The following is a 22,526-nucleotide window of genomic DNA, read 5'->3' as shown; positions in this document are numbered from 1 at the left end:
CTGCAATTCCATTCCCAGGAATATACCCAAGAGAACTGAAAACATATGTTCACACATAACTTGTACACTAATGTTTATAGCAGCGTTATTCAAAATAGTAAAAACAGTATGAACAACCCAAATGTCTACCAACTGATAAATGTATAAAAAATTGTGCTATATCCATACAATGGAATATTATTCAGCCTAAAAAGGGAATGAAGTACTGATCCATGCTACAATATGGATGAATATTGAAAACATTATGCTAAGTGAAAGAAGCCAGATCTACCATAATGCAAAGAAATATAAATTAAAATGATAATAAAGCATTCCCAATCATATAATCCAAAAATTTTGTTTTATGATATGAAATTTGAAATAAGAGGAAACAGACATCCCAATATACTATTAGAGAGGTTATAAATTCAAGACAGTTCAGCAACATCTCTCAAAGTTTTTAACATGTGTACTATGTGAACTTGAAATTCAACTTAAAGGGACATACCACATAAAAATTCTCATATATGTTCCGAAAAAGAATGTACAAAAGTAATCACTGTAACATTGTTATAGAAAAAAAGAAATAGGAACAAACCCAAATGTCCATCAAAAGAGGAAATATTTTAAAATTCTGGTATCACTTCTATAGAATATTAAATGGCTGTTAAAGAGAATAATGTAGTACTAACATGAAACTAGTTCTATGATACACTGTAAATTGAAAAAGCAAGATAAAGAACAATATGGAAATTATCCTATTTGTAAAAAGAACAGAAATAACTGTCTATGTACTTATGTGTGTGTAGCCACAAAGAAATAAAATTGGAATTATACCCATCAAATACTTAATAGTAATTTACCACTAGAGTGAGGGGAGATGAGTGAACTAGAATGAAGGGGGGCTCCACTGTTTCCTCTAGAATAATTATTCTAATCTTTTACAGTAAGAATATACTCATGTATGCTGTATTTTGTGTGTGTGTGTGAGGAAGATCAGCCCTGAGCTAACATCTGTGCTAATCCTCCTCTTTTTGCTGAGGAAGACCAGCTCTGCGCTAACATCTATTGCCAATCTTCCTCCTTTTTTTCCCCAAAGCCCCAGTTGATAGTTGTATGTCATAGTTGCACACCCTTCTAGTTGCTATATGTGGGACACGGCCTCAACATGGCAGGAGAAGCGGTGCGTCGGTGCGCACCCGGGATCCGAACCCGGGCTGTCAGTAGCAGAGCGTGCGCACTTAACTGCTAAGCCACGGGGCCGGCCCTATGCTGTATTTTTAAGATGCGAGACAAGGAAAGAAAAGAAACCAAATTGAGGGGTTTCAAAAACAAAAGTGAGAGGAAATACTACAGTGGCATCAATGGTGGAATTAAGGCTAATTTTTCTTCTTTTTTTCACTCCAAATTTTTTGGTAACAAAACTAATTTGCTTTTAGAATGAAAAACTGTTTTAAAAATTCTCTCTGGGGCCAGCCCCGTGGCTTAGCGGTTAAGTGCACGTGCTCTGCTGCTGGCAGCCCGGGTTCGGATCCCGGGCGGGCACCGACGCACCGCTTCTCCGGCCATGCTGAGGCCACGTCCCACATACAGCAACTAGAAGGATGTGCAGCTATGACATACAACAACCTACTGGGGCTTTGGGGGGAAAATAAATAAATAAATAAAATCTTTTAAAAAAAAATTCTCTCTGGGGTGGAATGCAAAACCCCTGAGCACCTGCTATTTCTCGGACTGGCATCCCAAAAAATAGCCTAGTACTCCTGAATAGACACCTAAAGACCCATGCGTCTTCGGGGGAAAGGGGTGGGGACATCTCTCTCTATTGCACTTTAGAATGGTTTCCATCAGAACAGTTAAGTAAATTTGCTACTTCATCTTTTCAGATTATCATGCAATCATAAAACCATAGGATAATGATAAACATGACGATGAAAAACTGTGTAACTACACGGGGAAATGATTTTGACATTTTAAGTGGAATAAAAATAAGCAGGAAACAAGAGGGTAGACTGTAATTACATGTGGACAAAATTAACAGATGTAACTTCCCAACCAAAAAAGTTCCTGAGGTAAAGTGACAGGATTATGAATGATTTTTTTTCAATGTTTCTTTTAAAATTGTTCTCACAATAGATAAAAACCAAAGGGAAGAAAAAGAAACGGGCAGAAAATAAAGGGGAAACAATTTCTCTGGAAGACAGGTATTGTCTATTACAAGCAAAAACAGAAAAATTCTAATCAATGGTTCCAGAAAGTGCCTTTGTACAACTTCAGAATATTTTAATATCCTCTATATATCATATATCAATATTAGATAGATAGATAGATAAATTATTTTTCCATTAGAAATGTGGAGTTGGGTGGCATTTTCCTGGAATCAAATTTGGAGGCATGAGATCTGTTATAGACTGAGTGTTTGTGGTCTCTCAAAATTCATATGTTGAAGCCCTATCCCCAAATGTGATGGTATTTGGAGATGGGGCCTTTGGGAGGTAATTAAGTTTAGATGAGGTCATGAGGGTGGGGTCCTCATGACGGGATGGTGCTTATAAGGAGAGGAATAGAGACCGCAGCTCTCTCTCTCTCCTCTCAGCCATGTGAGGACACAGTAAGAAGACAGCTGACTGCAAGCTGCGAAGAGGGCTCTCACCAGGAACCAAATCTGCCAGCATCTGATCTTGGACTTTCAACCTTGAGAATGATGAGAAATAAATGTCTGTTGTCTAAGGCCCCCAGTCTATGGTATTTTGGTATAGCAGCCCAACCTGACTAAGGCAAGATCTAAAAAAGCTTTGTAATCTCCTTCTACAGCACACTAAGACTAACTGGATAATTGCATCCCAAAGGAAGTCTGTCAAACATTTCCCTTTCTGGGAGAAATTAAAAACAGAATGCAGTCCATTCCTGAACAACAAAATTTGGGGGTTTTTTAATTGTTGAAAGCAACATCACTACAACAGGCAAACAATCCCAAAAGTTATTCAAGAAAGTGATGTAACAGTTTATATAAAATAAACCATGGGTTTGGAATACAGACAATCCTAATTTATAGGACAATCTTCCTGAATCCCTACAGCACTTAGATTGGGAAACCATCAGTCACCACAGAGAATGAATCCCTATGGAGCAACTCTTGGGCCATGCTGGTTGCCTTGGCTGAACATCAAATGCCCATTTCCATAAAGTACCATCCACCTCTGTTGAAAGTCCACCCTCCCAACACTTCACGATTTCCAAGAGAACGGAACTGAAATTATTTCTTTTCCCACGGATATACTGCTCAGAAACTCCCAAAATTCCTAGATATTTTTCTTAAGAAATATAGATTCCAGCAATAACTTTCAGACTCTACGACCTCTGTCAAACTTCTCAGCCAACTACTAAACAATACCATTTGTAATCTACAGTCTTTCAAGCAGATTGCAAACCATGTGACTTGAGTTTCTAATTCCAAGGCATCTTAAATTTTACCAACGAAATTTTCAAACACTGAAATGTGTTGCTAACATTTATGCATATAGCATCTACCGCATCTCTTCTAATTTAAAAACTATCAAAATAAGTTGCAAAATGTTGCCCAATATAACTTTTTTACCTAATAAACACTCTGTGCTTAAAACTCACAGCTTCATGGGCCAGGCTCATAGCATAGTGGTTAAGTTGGCATGCTCTGCTTTGGCGGCCCGGGGTTTGAAGGTTTGGATCCTGGGTGTGGACCTAAGCACTGCTTATCAAGCCATGCTGTGGCAGGCATCCCACATATAAAGTAGAGGAAGGTGGGCAGAGATGTTAGCCCAGGGCCAATCTTCCTCAGCAAAAAGAGGAGGATTGGCAATAGATGTTAGCTCAGGGCTAATCTTCCTCCCCCCCAAAAAAACACAAAAACACAGCTTATTATCACACTGGTCATTAGCCAGTTCTCTCCATTTCCTTACCATTCATTCAAAAACATCAATATTAGTTTTATACATGAATAGTCTCAAGATTACAATCATCTTTACAATTTTTCTTCTCCTTAACTCCCAATAGTATTCTCCATGATAGCAAAAGAAACATTCACAAGTTTGAATGACTAGATGTCTACTCTCTTCCAACTCCAACCCACCAGAGGCAGGCTAGGGGTGGCCAAGGGGTGGCAGACTAGGGAGTGTACACAAAGGTCCCGTCCCAAGACAGTCAAACGCTGGGAGAGAAGAGGAAAGCCAACATCCTTGATGGGAGAAGTCTTGAGCCTAAACCAGAAAGAACAGTTGCTAAAGTCAATGACTTTGGGGATAAAAATTGAGAAGTGGATCCAAAGAGTAAGACTAATAAAACTGAATTGAAGCTCCAGCAACTCCAGAACAAGTGAACAGTTCTAGAACCACCTTAGTTGGGGCCTGGGAGTTATCTTTATAGGCCACTTGGTGCATGATGTATGACTTAAAAGCATATGATTTAAAAGATGGACAAGTCTAATATTTAGTATGAATTATAGCTTCTACAACTGATAAGACCTGCTTCACAGATTTCACAAATTTTCTCTCTCCCTTTTCAAATTTAATTATTCAAACAATCACCTGCCCAATTAGAAGCAGTCCAATACATCCCTCTCGGGGTAGCCTCTCGCTATCCGCTCCATCTCCCCCTCCACCGCCCATAAACTCCACGGAAGCTTACTCAGGTGAAGGCACTTCAAACCTCCTCCCCACGCCAAGCTGAGAGAAGGCTGCTGCAGCTTCTACAACACTGGCTAGGGTTGTCTCATACATTGCTAGTAGGAATGGGGAAGTCTACAACACTTTAGTTTTTGGCTGAGGAAGATTCACTCTGAGCTAACATCTGCTCCAATCTTCCTCTATTTTGTACGTGGGTCACCGCCACAGCATGGCCACCAACGCGTGGTGCAGATCCGCACCCGGGAACTGAACCCAGGCCACCAAAGTGGAGCACGCTGAACTTAACCACTAGGCCGTGGGGCTGGCCCCTCTACAATATATTTTTTTTTTTTTTTTTTTTTGTGAGGAGATCAGCCCTGAGCTAACATCCGCCAATCCTCCTCTTTTTTTTTTTGCTGAGGAAGATGGCCCTGGGCTAGCATCTGTGCCTATCTTCCTCCACTTTATATGGGACGCCGCCACAGCATGGCTTACCAAGCAGTGCGTGGGTGCGCGCCCGGGATCCGAACCAGCGAACCCCGGGCCGCCGCAGCGGAGCGCGCACACTTAACCGCTTGCGCCACCGGGCCGGCCCCTCTACAATATTTTTTAAAAGTTATCTGGCAATAGCTATTGACATTCAAAATGCACATACATTTTACATAACAGTCCCACTTATGGGACTCAACCATACAAAAAATGAAAAGAATCATCCCATAATAACATAAGTACAAGAACGGTTCTTGTAGTGTTATCTGCAGTGGCAAAAATATGGAAAATTTTAAACAAATGCATTATAGTGATACTATGATATATTAACCAACTTTTAAAAATAATTAGCTAACCCAGAGAGACAGCTCTAAAGCAAGAGGAAAAAAAATCCCCAGGGCCAAAAATGAAAAAAGAATTCAAATTAGAAGGGTAGGAAGAAAGGAAAGTCATATTGGCTTAAAGGGGTATTAGATTTAAGACATAAGAGCTCAAGGTTGGGATTATAAAACCCACCAAAGGCAGGCACATAGGTCTAAGGTTTGTCTGAGACAAGAGCTGAAATAAAAATCTCTTGAACTGCTGCTTTGTCTTTAAAATAGGAACCAAAAATCATTATTCACAGGCCAAGAACGCAGCAAAGAAATCTGTTGTCCACCTGGGCCTCTGTGAGGATATGCAGTCTGAATTTACACTACTTGTGTACACTACTTGTGTGAATTTACACTACTTGTACAATAAAACTTTACGTTTTATTGTACAGTTCACGTATAATAAAATTCATACCACTTTAAAATGTACAACTCAGTGGTTTTTAGTTTATTCACAAAATTCTGCAAGCATCACCACTATCTAATCCCAGAACATTTTCACCACCCCAAAAAGAAACCTCATTACTATTAGCAGTCCTTCCCACTCCCCCTCCACCTACAAATCTGAAATTAACATTAAAATTGGTTTGAGATAGTGAAACTCCTATAGTATTACCAGAAGCAAATGCAAACTTCATAAGAAAACTTCTACAAACCATATCAAAACTCCAACAGAAATGACTCTTGGTGAAGATTAGTTCACAATCAAAAATTATAGAACACATGAGGCACAAAGTCCGTAAAGGAGAAATAATATCCTAAGAAGCAAAGACAACAGGACACTCTGAAAGATATAATAAAAAGTATATGCTTAAAATATTTAAAGAGATATTTTTTAAGCACAAAAGCTATACTGAATACACATGACACTATGAAACAGATTAGATAATTTTTAAAAATAAACAATTATAAATCCTTTAAAAAAATTTAAATATTTACCAAAATTAGAACTCAGCAAAGTGAGTTCTGTTTGGAAAATGATAGGCTAGTGTGTTTTCTACTGAAAACAGCTACAAAAGCTAGACTGAACGTTTCTATTTGAAGGTGTTGGAGAGCTATCAAAGTAGTTAGCGCTTAGAGAGACAAGAACACAGAATAAAGGAAAGCCCAGAAAGGAGAACATAACCCTGGGGCCCACCTTGCCCACTTTCTATTTGCCAACTTGAAAACAATAGTTGAGAAGTGGAGCAGAGCTCGCAGGTGACTCACTGACTCCCGGTTGACTGGGAGGACAAAAATTAGAGTTCAGGCCCACGAAAACTGGAGCTTATGTCTTTAGGTAAGACTCTTCAAATGAGACTCTGAGGGGTAAAAGGAAGAGTGAACCTCCCCAAAATTGGAGACACAGACAGGGGGATACAGAGAATCACAGTGCACCAGAGCAGAAACTCGCGTGGACACTTCTGTAGGAACCGGTGCTGGACTGGGAAAACCGGAACTGTAACTGATGAGTTGCTGGAGGCTCCGTGTGGACAAGTGTGAGTGTGAATAACTCCAGGGGGACCCAGTCGTAGGGCAACCCCCACCGTTTTGTGAGTTTTACCTCCAGGAGACCTGAAAGGTCCTCAAAGTGAATATCAGAGAAAATTCCCCTCATGCTTCTGGCAGGGGAAAGGGAAAAAATTTTCGAAATATGTCAGAGTATTCTGTTCTTCTTAACAAGGGCTGCCCTCAGAAGAAAGCAATTTATCAAAGCCTAATCTGGGGGGGTTTCATCAGAGCCTAACCAGCCTGGAGAAAGGGAAATACTCAATCCCAGCTCCCTCTAGCCTTCCACATGGGGGAAAGGAAACACCTAACTCCAGCCCCCTCTAGCCATCCTGTCCCACTAAAGAGGGGTGGGAGAACTGGAAGCACTGACAAGTTCACTGTCCAGGGACACAGGCTCACCAGAAGGTTGACACTAAATCATAGGACTGTAGGCTTCCCTGCCCTACATCTCACCACATCACTAAGGGCCTGTTTACTGCTGTTCCTTTCCCCAGCACGTCACGTCAGCTTTTCAATAAAAATTTACAAGGCATTCTAAAACGCAAAAAAACTCAGTCTCGAGAGACTGAACAAGCGTCAGAACCAGAATGGGCTATGACAGGAGATGCTGGAATTATCAGACAAGGAATCTTTTAAAATTATGCTCAATATGTTAAGAGCTTTAATGGGAAAATAAACAGCATGCAAGAACAGATGGATAATGTACGCAGAGAGATGAAAATTCTAAGAAAGCATCGAAAGGATGATAGAGATCAAAAACACCGTAATAGAAATGAAGAACACCTTTTTTTTTTTTATTTTCCCCCAAAGCCCCAGTAGACAGTTGTATGTCATAGCTGTACATCCTTCTAGTTGCTGTATGTGGGACGTGGCCTCAGCATGGCCGGAGAAGCAGTGCGTGCCCGGGATCCGAACCCAGGCCGCCAGCAGTGGAGCGCGCGCACTTAACCGCTAAGCCACGGGGCCGGCCCGAAAAACACCTTTGATGGACTCATTAGTAGACTGGACACAGCTGAGAAAAGAATCTCTGAGCTCAAAGATATGACAGCAAAAACTTCCAAAACTAAAAAACAAAGAGAAAAAAGACTGAAAAAAACAGAAAAGACTATCCAAGAGATGTGGGACAACTACAAAATACATAACATATGCATAATAGGAAGAACAGAAGAAGAAGGAGGGAAAGGAACAGAAAAAATATTTTAAGCAATAATGACTGAGAATTTCCCCAAAATTAATGTCAGACTCCAACCACAGATTCAGAACACTCAGAGAACACCAAGCAGGGTAAATGCAAAACAACAATAACAAAAACAAAAAAATACTACACCTAGGCATATCGAAGATAAAGAAAAAATCTTGAAAGAAGTTAGAGGGGAAAAAATGCCTTGTTTATAGACGAGCAAAGATAAGAATGACATCTGACTTCTTAGAAACCATGCAAGCAAAAAGGTAGTGGAGTGAAACATTTAAAGTGTTGAAAGAGGGGCCGACCCCGTGGCTTAGCAGTTGGGTGCACGTGCTCTGCTACTGGCAGCCCGGGTTCGGATCCCGGGCGCACAGCGACACACACCATGCTGAGGCGGCGTCCCACATACAGCAACTAGAAAGATGTGCAACTATGACATACAACTATCTACTGGGGCTTTGGGGAACAAAAGGAGGAGGATTGGCATGGATGTTAGCTCAGGGCTGATCTTCCTTGGAAAAATAAATAAATAAATAAATAAATAAATAAATAAATAAATAAAAAGTGTTGAAAGAAAAAACAACCCACTAGCCTAGAATTGTATACCCTATAAAATTATCCTTCAAATGTGAAAGAGAAACACTTGCTCAGACAAAACAAAAATTGAGGGATTTGTTGCTAGTAGACCTGCCTTGCCAGAAATTTTAAAAGAAATTCTTCAGAGAGAAGGAAAATGATGTGGGTCAGAAACTCAGATCTACATACAAAGAGGAAAAGTATATTAGAGAATGAGCAAGTGAAGGTAAAACAAAAACTTTTATTTTTCTTATTCTTAATTGGTCTAACAGCTAACAAGTTTGTTCAAAATAGTAATAGCAACAATGTATTGGCTTATATGTACTTATGTATATTGATGTTTCTGTTTGCTTACACATAAGTGAAATGAATGACAGCAATGACATAAGGGACAGGAGGGAGGAATTAGGATTATTTTGTTATATAATGTATTTGCACTATCCATGAAGCTGTATAGTCTTATTTGAAAATGGACTTGGGTTAGTTGTAAACATATATTGTAAACTCTAGAGCAACCTCTAAAAAAAGTTTTTTAAAAAAGGTATAATTGATGTGCTAAAAAAAGAGAGAAAATGGAATCATATAAAATGCTCAATTAAAACCACAAAAAGCAAAAAAGGTGTGGAAGACAAAAATAGTAATGAAGAGCAAGGGCAAATAGAAAAGTAACAAATGTGGTATATATTAATCCAACTATATTAATAATCACTTTAAATATCAGTTGTCTAAATACCCCAATTAAAAGACAGAGATTGTCAGGGTAGATCAGAAAATAAGGCCTAATTGTATGTTCTCTACAAGAAACCCATTTTATATATAAAGACTCATATAGATTAAAAGTAAAGGCATGGTTGGGGCCGGCCCGGTGGCACAAGTGGTTAAGTGCGCGGGCTCCGCTGTGGCGGCCTGGGGTTCGCCAGTTAGGATCCCTGGTGCTCGCCAACGCACCGCTTGTCAAGCCATGCTGTGGCGGCGTCCCATATAAAGTGGGAGAAGATGGGCATGGATGTTAGCCCAGGACCAACGTTCCTCAGCAAAAAGAGGAGGATTGGCAGATGTTAGCTCAGGGCTGATCTTCCTCACCAAAAAAAATTTTACAAAGTAAAGGCATGGAGAAAGATATATCACATTAACACTAACCAAAAGAAAGCGAGAGTAACTCTTCTAATTTCTGACAGAGCAGACTTCAGAGCAAGGAAAAGTCTTAGAAATAAAGAGTAGTGTTACATAATGATAAAGGGGTCAATACTCCAAGAAGACATAACAATCCTCAATGTGTATGCACCTAACAACAGAGCATCAAAATACTTCAGTCAAAAACTGATAGAATGGCAAAGAGAAATAGATGAATCCACTATTATAGTTGGAGACTTGAACACTCGTTTTTCAGAAATAGACAGATCCAGCAGGCAGAAAATTAGTAGGGACGTAGTTGGACTCAACACCACCATCAATCAATTGGATATTGTTGATATCTGTAGACTACTTCATCCAACAACAGCAGATTACACATTATTCTCAAGCTTATGGGGAACATTAGCCATGATAGACCACATTCTGGGCCATAAAACACACCTTAACAAATTCAAAAGAATAGAAGTCATACATTGTCTGCTCTCAGACAACAATGGAATTAAGCTGGAAATCAATAACAGACATGTAGCTGGAAAATCCCCAAATGCTTTGAGATTAAACAGCACACTTCTAAATAACACAGGAGTCAAAGAAGAAATATTAAGAAAATCTAAGAATATTTTGAACTAAATGAAAATAAAGGGGCCGGCCCCGTGGCTTAGCAGTTAAGTGTGCGCGCTCCGCTTCTGGCAGCCCGGGTTCAGATCCTGGGCGTGCACCGACGCACCGCTTCTCCGGCCATGCTGAGGCCGCGTCCCACATACAGCAACTAGGAGGATGTGCAGCTATGACATACAACTATCTACTGGGGCTTTGGGGGAAAAAAAAGGAGGAGGATTGGCAATAGATGTTAGCTCAGAGCCGGTCTTCCTCAGCAAAAAGAGGAGGATTAGCACGGATGTTAGCTCAGGGCTGATCTTCCTCACCAATAAATAAATAAATATACAATGCATCAAAATTTGTGGAATGTAGCAAAAGCAGTGCTGAGAGGGAAATGTTTGCATTTAATGCATATATTAGAAAAGAAGAAAGATGTAAAATCAATAATTTAAGCTCCCACCTCAGAAAACTAAGAAGAAGAAAAAAGCAAATTAAATCCAAAGTAAGCAGGAGAAAAAAATAATAATAACAAATGAGCAGGAATCAATGAAATTGAAAATAGGAAATCAACAGAGAAAATCAACAAAACCAAAAGCTGCTTCTTTGAAAAGATTAATAAAATCAACAAGCCTTCACCCAGGCTATCTAAGAAAAAAAAAGGAGAAGATGCAAATTACTAACATCAGAAATGAAAGAGAAGACATCACTATAGAATCCATGGGCATTAAAAAGATAATAAAGAAATATTATGAACAAGTCTATGCCTACAAATTTGACAACCCAGATAAATGGACCAATTCCATGAAAGATACAATCTGCCAAAATTCACAAAAGAAGAAATAGACAATCTGAATAAGCATATATCTATTAAAGAATTTGAACTAATAATCAATAACCTTCCAAAACAGGAAGCACCAGGGCCAGATGGGGTCACTGGTGAATTCTACCAAACATTTAAGGAAGAAATTGTATCAATTTTCTACAACCTCTTTCGGAAGGTAGAAGAAGAAGGAAAACTTCTTAACTCCTTCAATGAGGCCAGCATTACCTTCATACCAAAATCAGACAAAGACATTACCACAAAAAAACAACAGATCAATATCTCTAGTAAACATAGATGCAAAAATCTGCAACAAAATATTAGCAAGTCAAATCTAACAGTGTATAAAAAGAATTATGTATCATTACTAAGTGGGATTTACTCCAGGTATGCAAGGCTGGTTCAACATTCAAAGATAAATTAATGTAATCCAGCATATCAACAAGCTAAAGAAGAAAAATCACATGAACATATTAGTAGATCCAAAAAAAAAGCTTTTGACAAAATCCAACATCTATTCATGATCACAACTCTCAGCAAACCAGGAATAGAGGGGAATTTCCTCAACTTAATAAAGAACATCTACTAAAAAACCAACAGCTAACATCATACTTAATGGTGAGAAACTTGAAGTTTCCCCAATAAGATCAGGAACAAGGCAAGGATCCCCTCTCACCACTGCTTTTCAACATCGTGCTGGATGTCCTAGCTAATGCAATAAGATAAGAAAAGGAAACAAAAGATATATAGATCAGAGAAGAAGAAATAAAACTGTTTTTGTTTGTAGATGACATGATCGTCTATGTGGAAAATCCAAAAGAACTGACAAAAAACTCCTGGAACTAATAAGCTCTTATAGCAAGTTGCAGGATACAAGATTAGTATACAAAAGTCAATCACTAGAAAGTGATTACATACCAGCAATGAACCACTGCAATTTGAATTTTAAAACAAATGACTATTTACATTAGCACCTCAAAAAATGAAATATTTAGATACAAATATGACAAAATATATAAAAGATCTCTATGAGAAAAACTATAAAACTCTGATGAAAGATATCAAAAAAGAACTAAATAAATGAGGAGATATTCCATGTTCATGGATTGGAAGACTCAATGTTGTCAAGATGTAAGTTTTTCTCAACTTGATCTATAGATTCAATGCAATCCTGACCAAAATACCAGCAAGTTATATTCTGGAGATCAACAAATTGAATCTAAAGTTTATATGGAGAAGCAAAAGAACCAGAATAGTCAACACAATATTGAAGAAGAACAAAGTCAGAAGACTGACTTCAAGACGTTCTAAAGCTACAGTAATCAAGAGAGTTTGATATTGGTGAAAAAATAGACAAATGGATCAATGGAACAGATAGAGAGGCAAGAAATAGACCCACACAAATACAGCCAACTGATCTTTGACAAAGGAACAAAGGTAATACAATGGAGGAAAGATAGGCTTTTCAATAAATGGTGCTGGAACAATTGGACATTCACATGCAAAAAAACAATGAATCTAGACACAGACCTTACACTCTTCACAAAAATTAACTCAAAATGGATCATAGACCTAAATGTAAAATACAAGGCTATAAAACCTCTAGAAGATAACATAGGAAAAAATCTAGATGACCTTGGGTATGGCAACGACTTTTTAGATACAACACCAAAGGCATAATCCATGAAAGAAATAATCGATAAGCTGGACTTCGATAAGCTACTCTGTGAAAGACGCTATCAAGAGAATGCAAAGACAACCCACTGACTACGAGAAAATATTTGCAAAAGATACATCTGATAAAGGACTGTTACCCAAAGTATACAAAGAATTCTTAAAACTCAACAAAAATGAACAACCTGATTGAAAAATGGGCAAAAGACCTAAACACATACATCACCAAAGGAGATATAGAGATGGCAAGCAAGCGTATGAAAAGATGTTCAACATCATACGTCATTAGGGAATTGCAAATTAAAACAACAATGAGATGCCACTACACACCTATTAGAATGGCAAAAATCCAAAACACCAAATGATGGCATGGATGTGGAGCGACAGCAACTCTCATTCATTGCTAGTGGGAATGCAAACTTGTGCAAATACATTGGAAGACAATTTGGCATTTTCTTATAAAACTAAATGTACTCTTACTACACAATCCAGCAATTACACTCCTTGGTATTCACCCAAATAAGCTGAAAATTTATGCCCACAAAAAACCTGCACACTAATGTTTATGGCAGCTTTATTTATAATTACCAAAACTTGGAAACAACCAAGATGTCCTTCAGTAGGTGAATGGATAAATGAGCTGTGGTACATCCAGACAATAGGATATTATACAGCACTAAAAGGAAATGAGCTATCAAGCCATGAAAAGACACGGAGGAATCTTAAATGCATATTATTAAGTGAAAAAAGCCAATCTGAAGAGATATATACTGCATTATTCCAACTGTATGATATTCTGAAAAAGGCAAAACTATGGAGACAGTAAAAAGTTTAGTGTTGCCAAGAGTTAGGGAAGAGGAAGGAATGAATAGGCAGAGCACAGGAGATTATTAGGGCAGTGAAACTATTCCGCATGATACTATAATGGTGGATACGTATCATTATACATTTGTCAAAACCCATAGAATGTACGACTCCAAGAGAGAACCCAAATATAAACTATAGACGTTGGATAACAACACATCAATGTAGTTTCATCAGTTGAAACAGATGTACCATTTCAGTGCTGGATGTTGATAGTGGGGGAGGGGACATGTGGGAACACTCTGTAATTTCTACCCAATTTTGCTGTGAATTTAAAAATGCTGCAAAAAATAAAGTTTATTAAAAAAATATTCTCAACAAAATACTAGCAAATCAAATTCAATAATATATTAAAAGGATCACACACCATGATCAAGTGGGATTTATCCCAGGGATGCAAGGATGATTCAACATCCACAAATCAATCACTATGATACCACATCAACAAAATGAAGGATAAAAATCATATGATCATCTTAATAGATGTAGAAAAAGCATTTGACAAAATTCAACATCCATTTATGATAAAAATTCTCAACAAACTAGATATAGAAGGACGGCATCTCAGCATAATAAAGGCCATATATGACTGACAGCTAACATCAAACTCAACAGTGAAAAGCTGAAAGCTTTTCCTCTAAGATTAGGAACAAGACAAGGATGCCCACTCTCATCACTTTTATTCAACATAGCATTGAATGTTCTAGCCAGAGCAATTAAACAAGAAAAAGAAATAAAAGGCACCCAAATTGGAAAGAAAGACGTAAAACTGTCACTATTTGCAGATGACATGATACTATGTATGGAAAACCCTAAGACTCCACCGAAAAAACTGTTAGAACTAATAAATAAATTCAGTAAAGTTGCAGGATACAAAATCTATATACAGAAATCTGTTCTTATTATTGTATTCTATACAATAATAATGAACTATCAGAAAGAGAAATTAAGAAAACAATCCTATTTACAATTGCATCAGAAAGAATAAAACACCTAGAAATAAATTTAACCAAGGAGGTGAAAGACGTATACTCAGAAAACTATAAGACACTGATGAAAGAAATTAAAGAAGACACAAATAAATGGAAAGACATTTTGTGATCATGGATTAGAAGAATTAATACTGTTAAAACCTCCATACTACCCAAAGCAGTCTATAGATTCAATGCAATCCTCATCAAAATTCCAAGGGCATTTTTTTACAGAACTAGAACAAATAATTCTAAAATATGTATGGAACTACAAAAGATCCTGAATAGCCAAAGCAATCTGGAGAAAAAAGAACAAAGCTGGAGGTATCATAATTCCTGATTTCAGACTATATTACAAAGCTATAGTAATCAAAACAGTATAGTATTGGCATAAAAATAGATACACAGATCAATGGAACAGAATTGAGAGCCCAGGAAAAAACCCACACATACATGGACAATTAATTTACAACAAAGGAGCCAAGAGCATACAATGGAGAAAGTTCAGTCTCTTCAATAACTGGACAGCCACACACAAAAGAACGAAACTGGACAACTATCTTATACGATACACAAAAATTAACTCAAAATAAATTAAAGATTTGAATGTAAGACCTGAAACCATAAAATTCCTAGAAGAAAACTTAGGTGGTAAGCTTCTTGACATTAGTCTTAGCAATGTTTTTGTGGATATGACTCCAAAGGCAAGGGAAACAAAAGCAAAAATAAACAAATGGGACTACAACAAACTAAAAAGCTTCTGCATAGTGAAGGAAACCGTCATCAAAAGGAAAGGGCAACCTACAGAATGAGAGAAGATATTTGCAAATCATATATTTGACAAGCAGTTACTACCCGAAATATATAAAGAGCTCATACAACTCAACAACAACAAAACAAACAACCCAATAAAAAAATGAGAAGAGGATCTGAATAGACATTTTGTCAAAGAAGATATGCAGATGGCCAATAGGCACATGAGAAGATGTTCAATATCATTAATTATTAGGAAAATGCAAATCAAATTCACAAAGCTATCACCTCACATCTGTTAGAATGACTATTATCAAAAAGATGAGAAATAAAAAGTATTGGTGAAGATGTGTAAAAAAGGGAACACTCATACGTTTTTGGTGGGAATGTAAATTGGTGCAGCCACTATGGAAAACAGTATGGAGATTCCTCAAAAAATTAAGAATAGAACTGCCATGTGATCCAGATATTCCATATCTGGGTATTTATCTGAAGTATACAAAAACTCTAATTCAAAAAGATATATGCACCACTGTGTTCATTACAGCATTATTCACAATAGCCAAGATATGCAAACAACTAAAGTATCCATAGATGGATGAATGGATAAAGAAGATGTGGTGTATATATATACAAAGGATACTTAGCCATAAAAAAGAATGAAATCTTGCCATTTTCAACAACATGGATGGACCTTGAGGGTATTATGCTAAGTAAAATAAGGCAGATGAAGAAAGACAAATACTGTAGGATTTCACTCATATGAAACTAAAAACAAACAAAACAAACTCATAGGTACAGAGATTGGTGGTTACCAGAGGGGCCGGGGATCTTGGGTTGGGTGAAATGGGTAAAGGAGGTCAATTGTATCGTGATGGGTGGTATCTAGACTTTTGGTGGTGATCACTTGTAGTGTACACAGATGTTGAATTATAATGTACACCTGAAACTTATATAATGTTATATACCAATTTCACCTAAATTTAAAAAAAGAAATTTCGAAAATGATGAAAAACATTAGAGAAAAGGCAACAGATATTGAATATAGGCAAAGAAGATTCAATATATGAGTAAAAGGAGTTTCCAAAGAAGAAATCTAAAACAAGGGAACAGAATAAATGCCAAACACTGTAACTCAAGAAAACTTTCTTGAAACTAAAAAAAAAGTTTTAAAACTACATTTTAACGGGCCAGCCCCGTGGCTTAGCGGTTAAGTACACGTGCTCCACTGCTGGCGGCCTGGGTTCGGATCCCGGGCGCGCACCGACGCACCGCTTCTCCGGCCATGCTGAGGCCGCGTCCCACATACAGCAACTAGAAGGATGTGCAGCTATGACATACAACTATCTACTGGGACTTTGGGGGGAAAAACATAAATAAATAAAATCTTAAAAAAAAAAAAAAAAACTACATTTTAAAAGAATACACCATGTACCTAAGATTACTGACCCAGAATGACCCACATCACAAAATATTCTAACGAAATTACTAAACTTTAAAGAAAACAGAAAAAGTACTTTGGGCATCTTGTCGAAGTAGCAGACAAGTTATAACAAAAAGAAAATTAGATTATCATGAAACATTTCAATGCTAGTATTTCTTCAGAAGCAAATGGACATGATTTTTAAGACAGAGAAAAAAAATATGAGCCAAGGATTTTATAGGCAGTAAAAATAACAATTAAGTATAAAGGGCAAAAAATGTTATCAACATGCAAAAACATAGGGAATGTTGATCCCTTGAACCCTCCTTGAGAAATATATTGAAGAATGAGCTTCAGTCAAGCAAAATGACTAAAGAAACATTTTACATAAGGACTAAAGATAGGTAATAATGATGTAGTTATTTATAGAAACAACACTAAACAAGGCCTAAAAGAGAGTTTTATAGTATGCAATGGCTGAAGTTCAAACAAGGTAGATACAGTTAATTATTTTTAAATGGGGATAGAATGGGGAGATGATACGCAAAAAAGTATTTTAACTGCTCTTAGGAATAACATTGGTGGTAGTAGTAGTACAATTATTATTCTGAGGATGTTTTGCGTGAGTGAGGGCTAAAGTAAATGAGTGATTATGGGATATTCCAATTCTATCATCTCTGTGTCCTTGAGAATCAAGGTTCTTGGTGAAGAGGAGAGGAGACAGGGATGCAATATAGAAGAGGCTGAATTTTACATTTCTGTGGTTATAAATTGGAAGTATCAACATGAACTCATGAGATATTTTATCTTCTAAAAGAAAAAATATATACATATACATATATGTAAAATATTAGCTCTGTTCACTGCGAAAGCCTGAAAACAATGAGCAACCTGATAGCAATGATCATCCCGACACTCAGATTGTTTGAAATAGCATTTTCCACAAAAAAGAAACTAGGGCTTCTTGGGGAAGTTACTATTCCTGGTTTGGGGCAGGATTTGTACAAAATGAGCCTGGAATATCTCGTCATACTACATAGAGAGGCAGTTACCAAGATACTAAGGTGTTAAAAGGGCTTAGGGCCAACTTGAAGAGGCTCCTCCCAGCCAGAGATGGGACGATTTGAGCCTCAAAAAGGATAATAATTGCAATTGATTAAAATCCATCAATCAATGAGTTAATAATGATATTAAAAATGATCTTTAAAAAATGAAAGGGTCATGTTGAAAGAATAATATGAAACTAATTCATTATCTTAAATGAATCATTTATTCTGCCTTCCCATATAAACTATACTATGGGTAATCAAATAGTAATGAGGATATGTGTCTCTTTATAAAGGTACTCCATCTAATAAATGAAAAAGAAATTAAAGAATTAGAATGTCATCATTTTGCAATCCTCAATGAATTAATAAATTTAGGCATTAAGCATTAATGCTAACATCACAAAAAGAGAGACAACCAGACGCTGTGTGCCTCCTGGTGAGAAAGCACAGCAGCACTATAATCTGGCCAAAGACATTGAACCCAAGTCTGATCAGACTTCTGGACGTGTTGTCCATTTGCGGGAAATACCAAAGACTAGAGCAATGTGTTGAACTGCAGCACAAATATGCATCAGCAAAACTATAGAAACTACAGGTCAAATAGGCCAGTTCTTCCACAGATAAAAGAAAAGAAAGCCATGGAAAAGGATTCTGTATATTAAAACAAACTTAAGAGATGTATAATAATTTTTTAAAGGGCAAGACTAAACTATAGTTTCTAGAGATGTGCACATGGGTGATAAAACTACAAAGTAGCATAAGGAAGCGATCACTATAAAAGTCAGGAAAGGAAAAAAAAATTTATGACAAAAAAAAAGTCAGGAAAGGGACTTCTGCTTTTGATCAAGATGGAGTAACAGGGACCAGATTTACCCTCATGCCTGAAATAACAAAAATACAAGACAAAATATACGAAAAAAAGAAACTGGTTTTAGACACTGGCTATCTGGCTGCACAGAACAGTGATCCCTGAGAGAGCGGAGGCAAATGAGGTGAGGTCTAAAATTGCCCCAGCTTACTGTCTGGAGAAAGTGTCCAGGCCAGAATGCAGAGGAGTAACCCAACAGTCTTCCTGAGTTGAGGAGACAAAGCTAGGAGTTCAAGGAGGCCATGTGGCTGGAGTCCCCAAGGCAAAGTACCGGAGAGGAGAGGAGTGCACAGAGAGGGCTCCAGAGATCTGCAGAGTGCCACCCTGAGTGCTGATCAGCACATGGACGTAAGGAAACCACCCAAATCTGGGGAAAGAACCACTCAGAAGGAGCAAGGTGAACAATTTCTGGAGCTCACACAGAACCAGGAAAAGTCCATGGTCTCACCAACCAGAGAGGAAAAACCCTGTAATTCATGATGCATTAAGTAGGGAGGCAAAATCAGCCCTGGAACAAAAGCTGCTCTGATCCTGCCTGACAAAGCTTAAACGCCAGTCTCAAAGGGCTCAAACTGTTTCCAAGTAACTTTCTTGAATCCCAGAAATGAACTCAAGAATATTTTCAGGAATACAAAATATTCAGCATGTTAAAATATACAGTATCTGGAGCAAATAAAAAAATTACCAAGCATGAAAATGAACAGGAAAATATGACCCATAATAAGGATATGCAGCAATGATACAAATAGAATTAGTAGACAATGACATAAAACAATTATAATTATAGTCCATATATTCAAGACAGTAAAGATTGAGCATGTAAAGGAGAGATAAGAAAGATATACTTTTAAAGACCCAAATGAGCTTCTAGAGATGCAAGCTGCAGCATTCGAGATTTTTAAAGCACACTGGACAGGAGAAATAGCATATTAGACACTGCAGAAGAAAATATTAATGAACTTGAAAACACAGCAATAGAAATTATCTAAAATGAAACACACAGAGAAAAAAGACTGAAAAAACCCCAATCGTTAGCAAATAGTGGGCTAACTTCCAGTGGTCTAAAAATGTGCAGTTGGAATCCTCAAAGGAGAAGAAAGAGGAGGGTGGGGACAAAAACTAATTGAAGAAATAATGGCTGAAATTTTTCCAGATTTTATCAAAATTATTAAACCATAGATGCAAGAAGTTCAATGAGCCCAAACAGAAGAAAGAAGAAGAAAACTCTACCAAGGCACATCATAATCAAATTGTTTAAAACCAGTGATAAAGATAAAATCTTATAAGCAGCTGGAAGAACAAAGCTAAGAATACAACTGACTTCTAGATGGAAAAACTGCAAGCCAGGAGACAATAGAGCAACATTTTTAAAGTACTAAACAACAACAACAAAAACTTGTCATCCTATAATTTTATTCCCAGAAAAAAAAATCTTTCAAAAACAAAAATGAAGTAAAAATTTTTTCAAGCATTAAAAAGCTGAAGGAGTTGATTAGCTACAGATCTGCGCTTCAGGAAATTTTAAAGGAAATCCTGCAGGCCGAAGGAAAATTCTAACAGATGGAAATCTGGATCTATACAAAGGAATGAAGAGCACTAGAAATGGTAAGTATTTGGGTAAATATAAAGGTGTTTTCCTTATATTTTTAAGTCTCTTTAAAAGTCTATTGACAGTTTAATGCAAAAATAATAACAGTGTTATTATGGGGCTTATAATATATGTAGAAATTATAAATGATAAAATGTTATACATGATAAAAGCCACAATAGTGGTTACTTTTGTGGGAAGTGAGGGGGCTGAGATGGTAACGGGGCAGATTGAGGGACTTCTGGTGTTGTTGCCAAAGTTTTATTTCTTTATTTGGATATTGGTTGTCAGAACGTTCACCTTGTGATAACTGATATTAATCCATACGTTTGTGTCATTTTCTATATATAGGTTTTATTTGATAACATAAAGATTTTAAAAACAATATAAAGTGAATTTTTTTGTGAACTATATAGACATGCTTAGAAAAAAGAGAGGAAGGATATAAAATAAAGTGTTAATGAGCTATTTTATGGATGTTGACATTAAGGATGATGACTACTTTTCTATTTTTTCCAAAATGTCTACAATGAATATTATTTACTTTTGTAATCAGGAAAAAATAAATAAAACCAATAAATACTTTGAACGAAAATACTTTATCCACAAGTTGTATGTATGATCCTTGGGAACAAAATGCATACCTTGGGACTCATTTCACTGTCTTGGCTTCTTTGCTTTGATTACATCAGTCCTGTCCCTTCCCATCCAAATTGCTTTGTGGTCTGTGCTAACAACCAGAATATAGTAAAGAGTAGGCATTCAAAAACTTTTATGTACAGAACTGAATTAAAGGCAGCTAAAATCACATTTTTATGAATCTGTTGTTCCAATTAATAATAATACTTGGCTGAGAGATGGGGGCGAGGAACAGTTATCCTGAAGCCAGAGCTGACTGTCAGCTAACCTGAGAGTTTCTCTGGGAGGCTCTGGCGTTTTCCAAAAGATCCTGTGATTGTCTTGTAAACAAGGAGACTGAACTATTGCATTTACAAATTCTATAGAAAGATCCCTGTGTTTTCAGTATTCCAAACAGAAATATAGAGAGCTTCTAAATTTCCTCTGACAGAAATCTTATGCCTGAATTAGCTGTTCCTAAAAACAAGAACAAACCTAAATGAAGACAGCCGCAAACCTCTAACCTCACCAAAAGACTATATCCCAAGGGAGGAAAACTCAGCACAAGGAAAATACCAGGTTTGACTAGAAATCTGAGGGCCTGACAAAGACACAGCCTACTACAGACGTAATTGCTCACAGAGTAAGCAGGAAAGTGAAAAATCTACCATGAACATCTGTTGTTTGTGAATGACTAGGTCTGGGTCAAGTAAGATTAGCCACACAGAATATCAGCTTTATAGCACTTCCCAAAAAAACGCCTCCCGCATTGAAAAGATTAGCAAAGGGAGTATAGTGCACTTAAAATAAAAGAATGTTGAGTTTGATTATTGATTTTTAAGAAAACAATTACAAGTGTGAAAAGGAACATGGTATGGCACACAAAATGTCATGTGCTCTCGCTAAGTGTAGTGTAGGGTTTATTTCATGATAACAGAATTCAAAAACTGGAATTTTACCTAACCTTGGAGCAATATAAGAAAATTTTAAATAGTTCCAGTTGAATTCAATTGAACCATTAATACACATAACCATTTAAGGCAATATAAGTGCGAGCTCAATGTAATCTGAACAGTCATTCTGCATGGAAAATAGAAACATGTACTTGTGAAGATCAGTCTACAGAGTTTATTCTAAAAAATATGAGAGCGTCTCATGCGTGAACATTTGCTTCTTTGGGTTATGTACTATAATGTCCTCAACATAGTTTTCATTACAAATGACTATACGGGTTACCAAATCTAGCATATACACCACCGCAACACTCTGTAGTAATACATGCAGTCTTTTAAATTAACTCAGAGATGGATAATGTAGAACTAGACCCATTTCCTAGACAGAGGACCACTAGCTATAACCCTTAGTAGCCCAGGGTCCCCAGGGGCACATTTAAAGCAGGATTCCTAGAGCCTGTGTTTCTGCAGCCACCACG

Source organism: Ceratotherium simum, chromosome 6 (assembly GCF_057802395.1).
Source record: "Ceratotherium simum simum isolate JZ-2026a chromosome 6, ASM5780239v1, whole genome shotgun sequence".
NCBI classification, from domain to species: domain Eukaryota; kingdom Metazoa; phylum Chordata; class Mammalia; order Perissodactyla; family Rhinocerotidae; genus Ceratotherium; species Ceratotherium simum.
Note: the sequence above shows the minus strand (reverse complement) of the source record.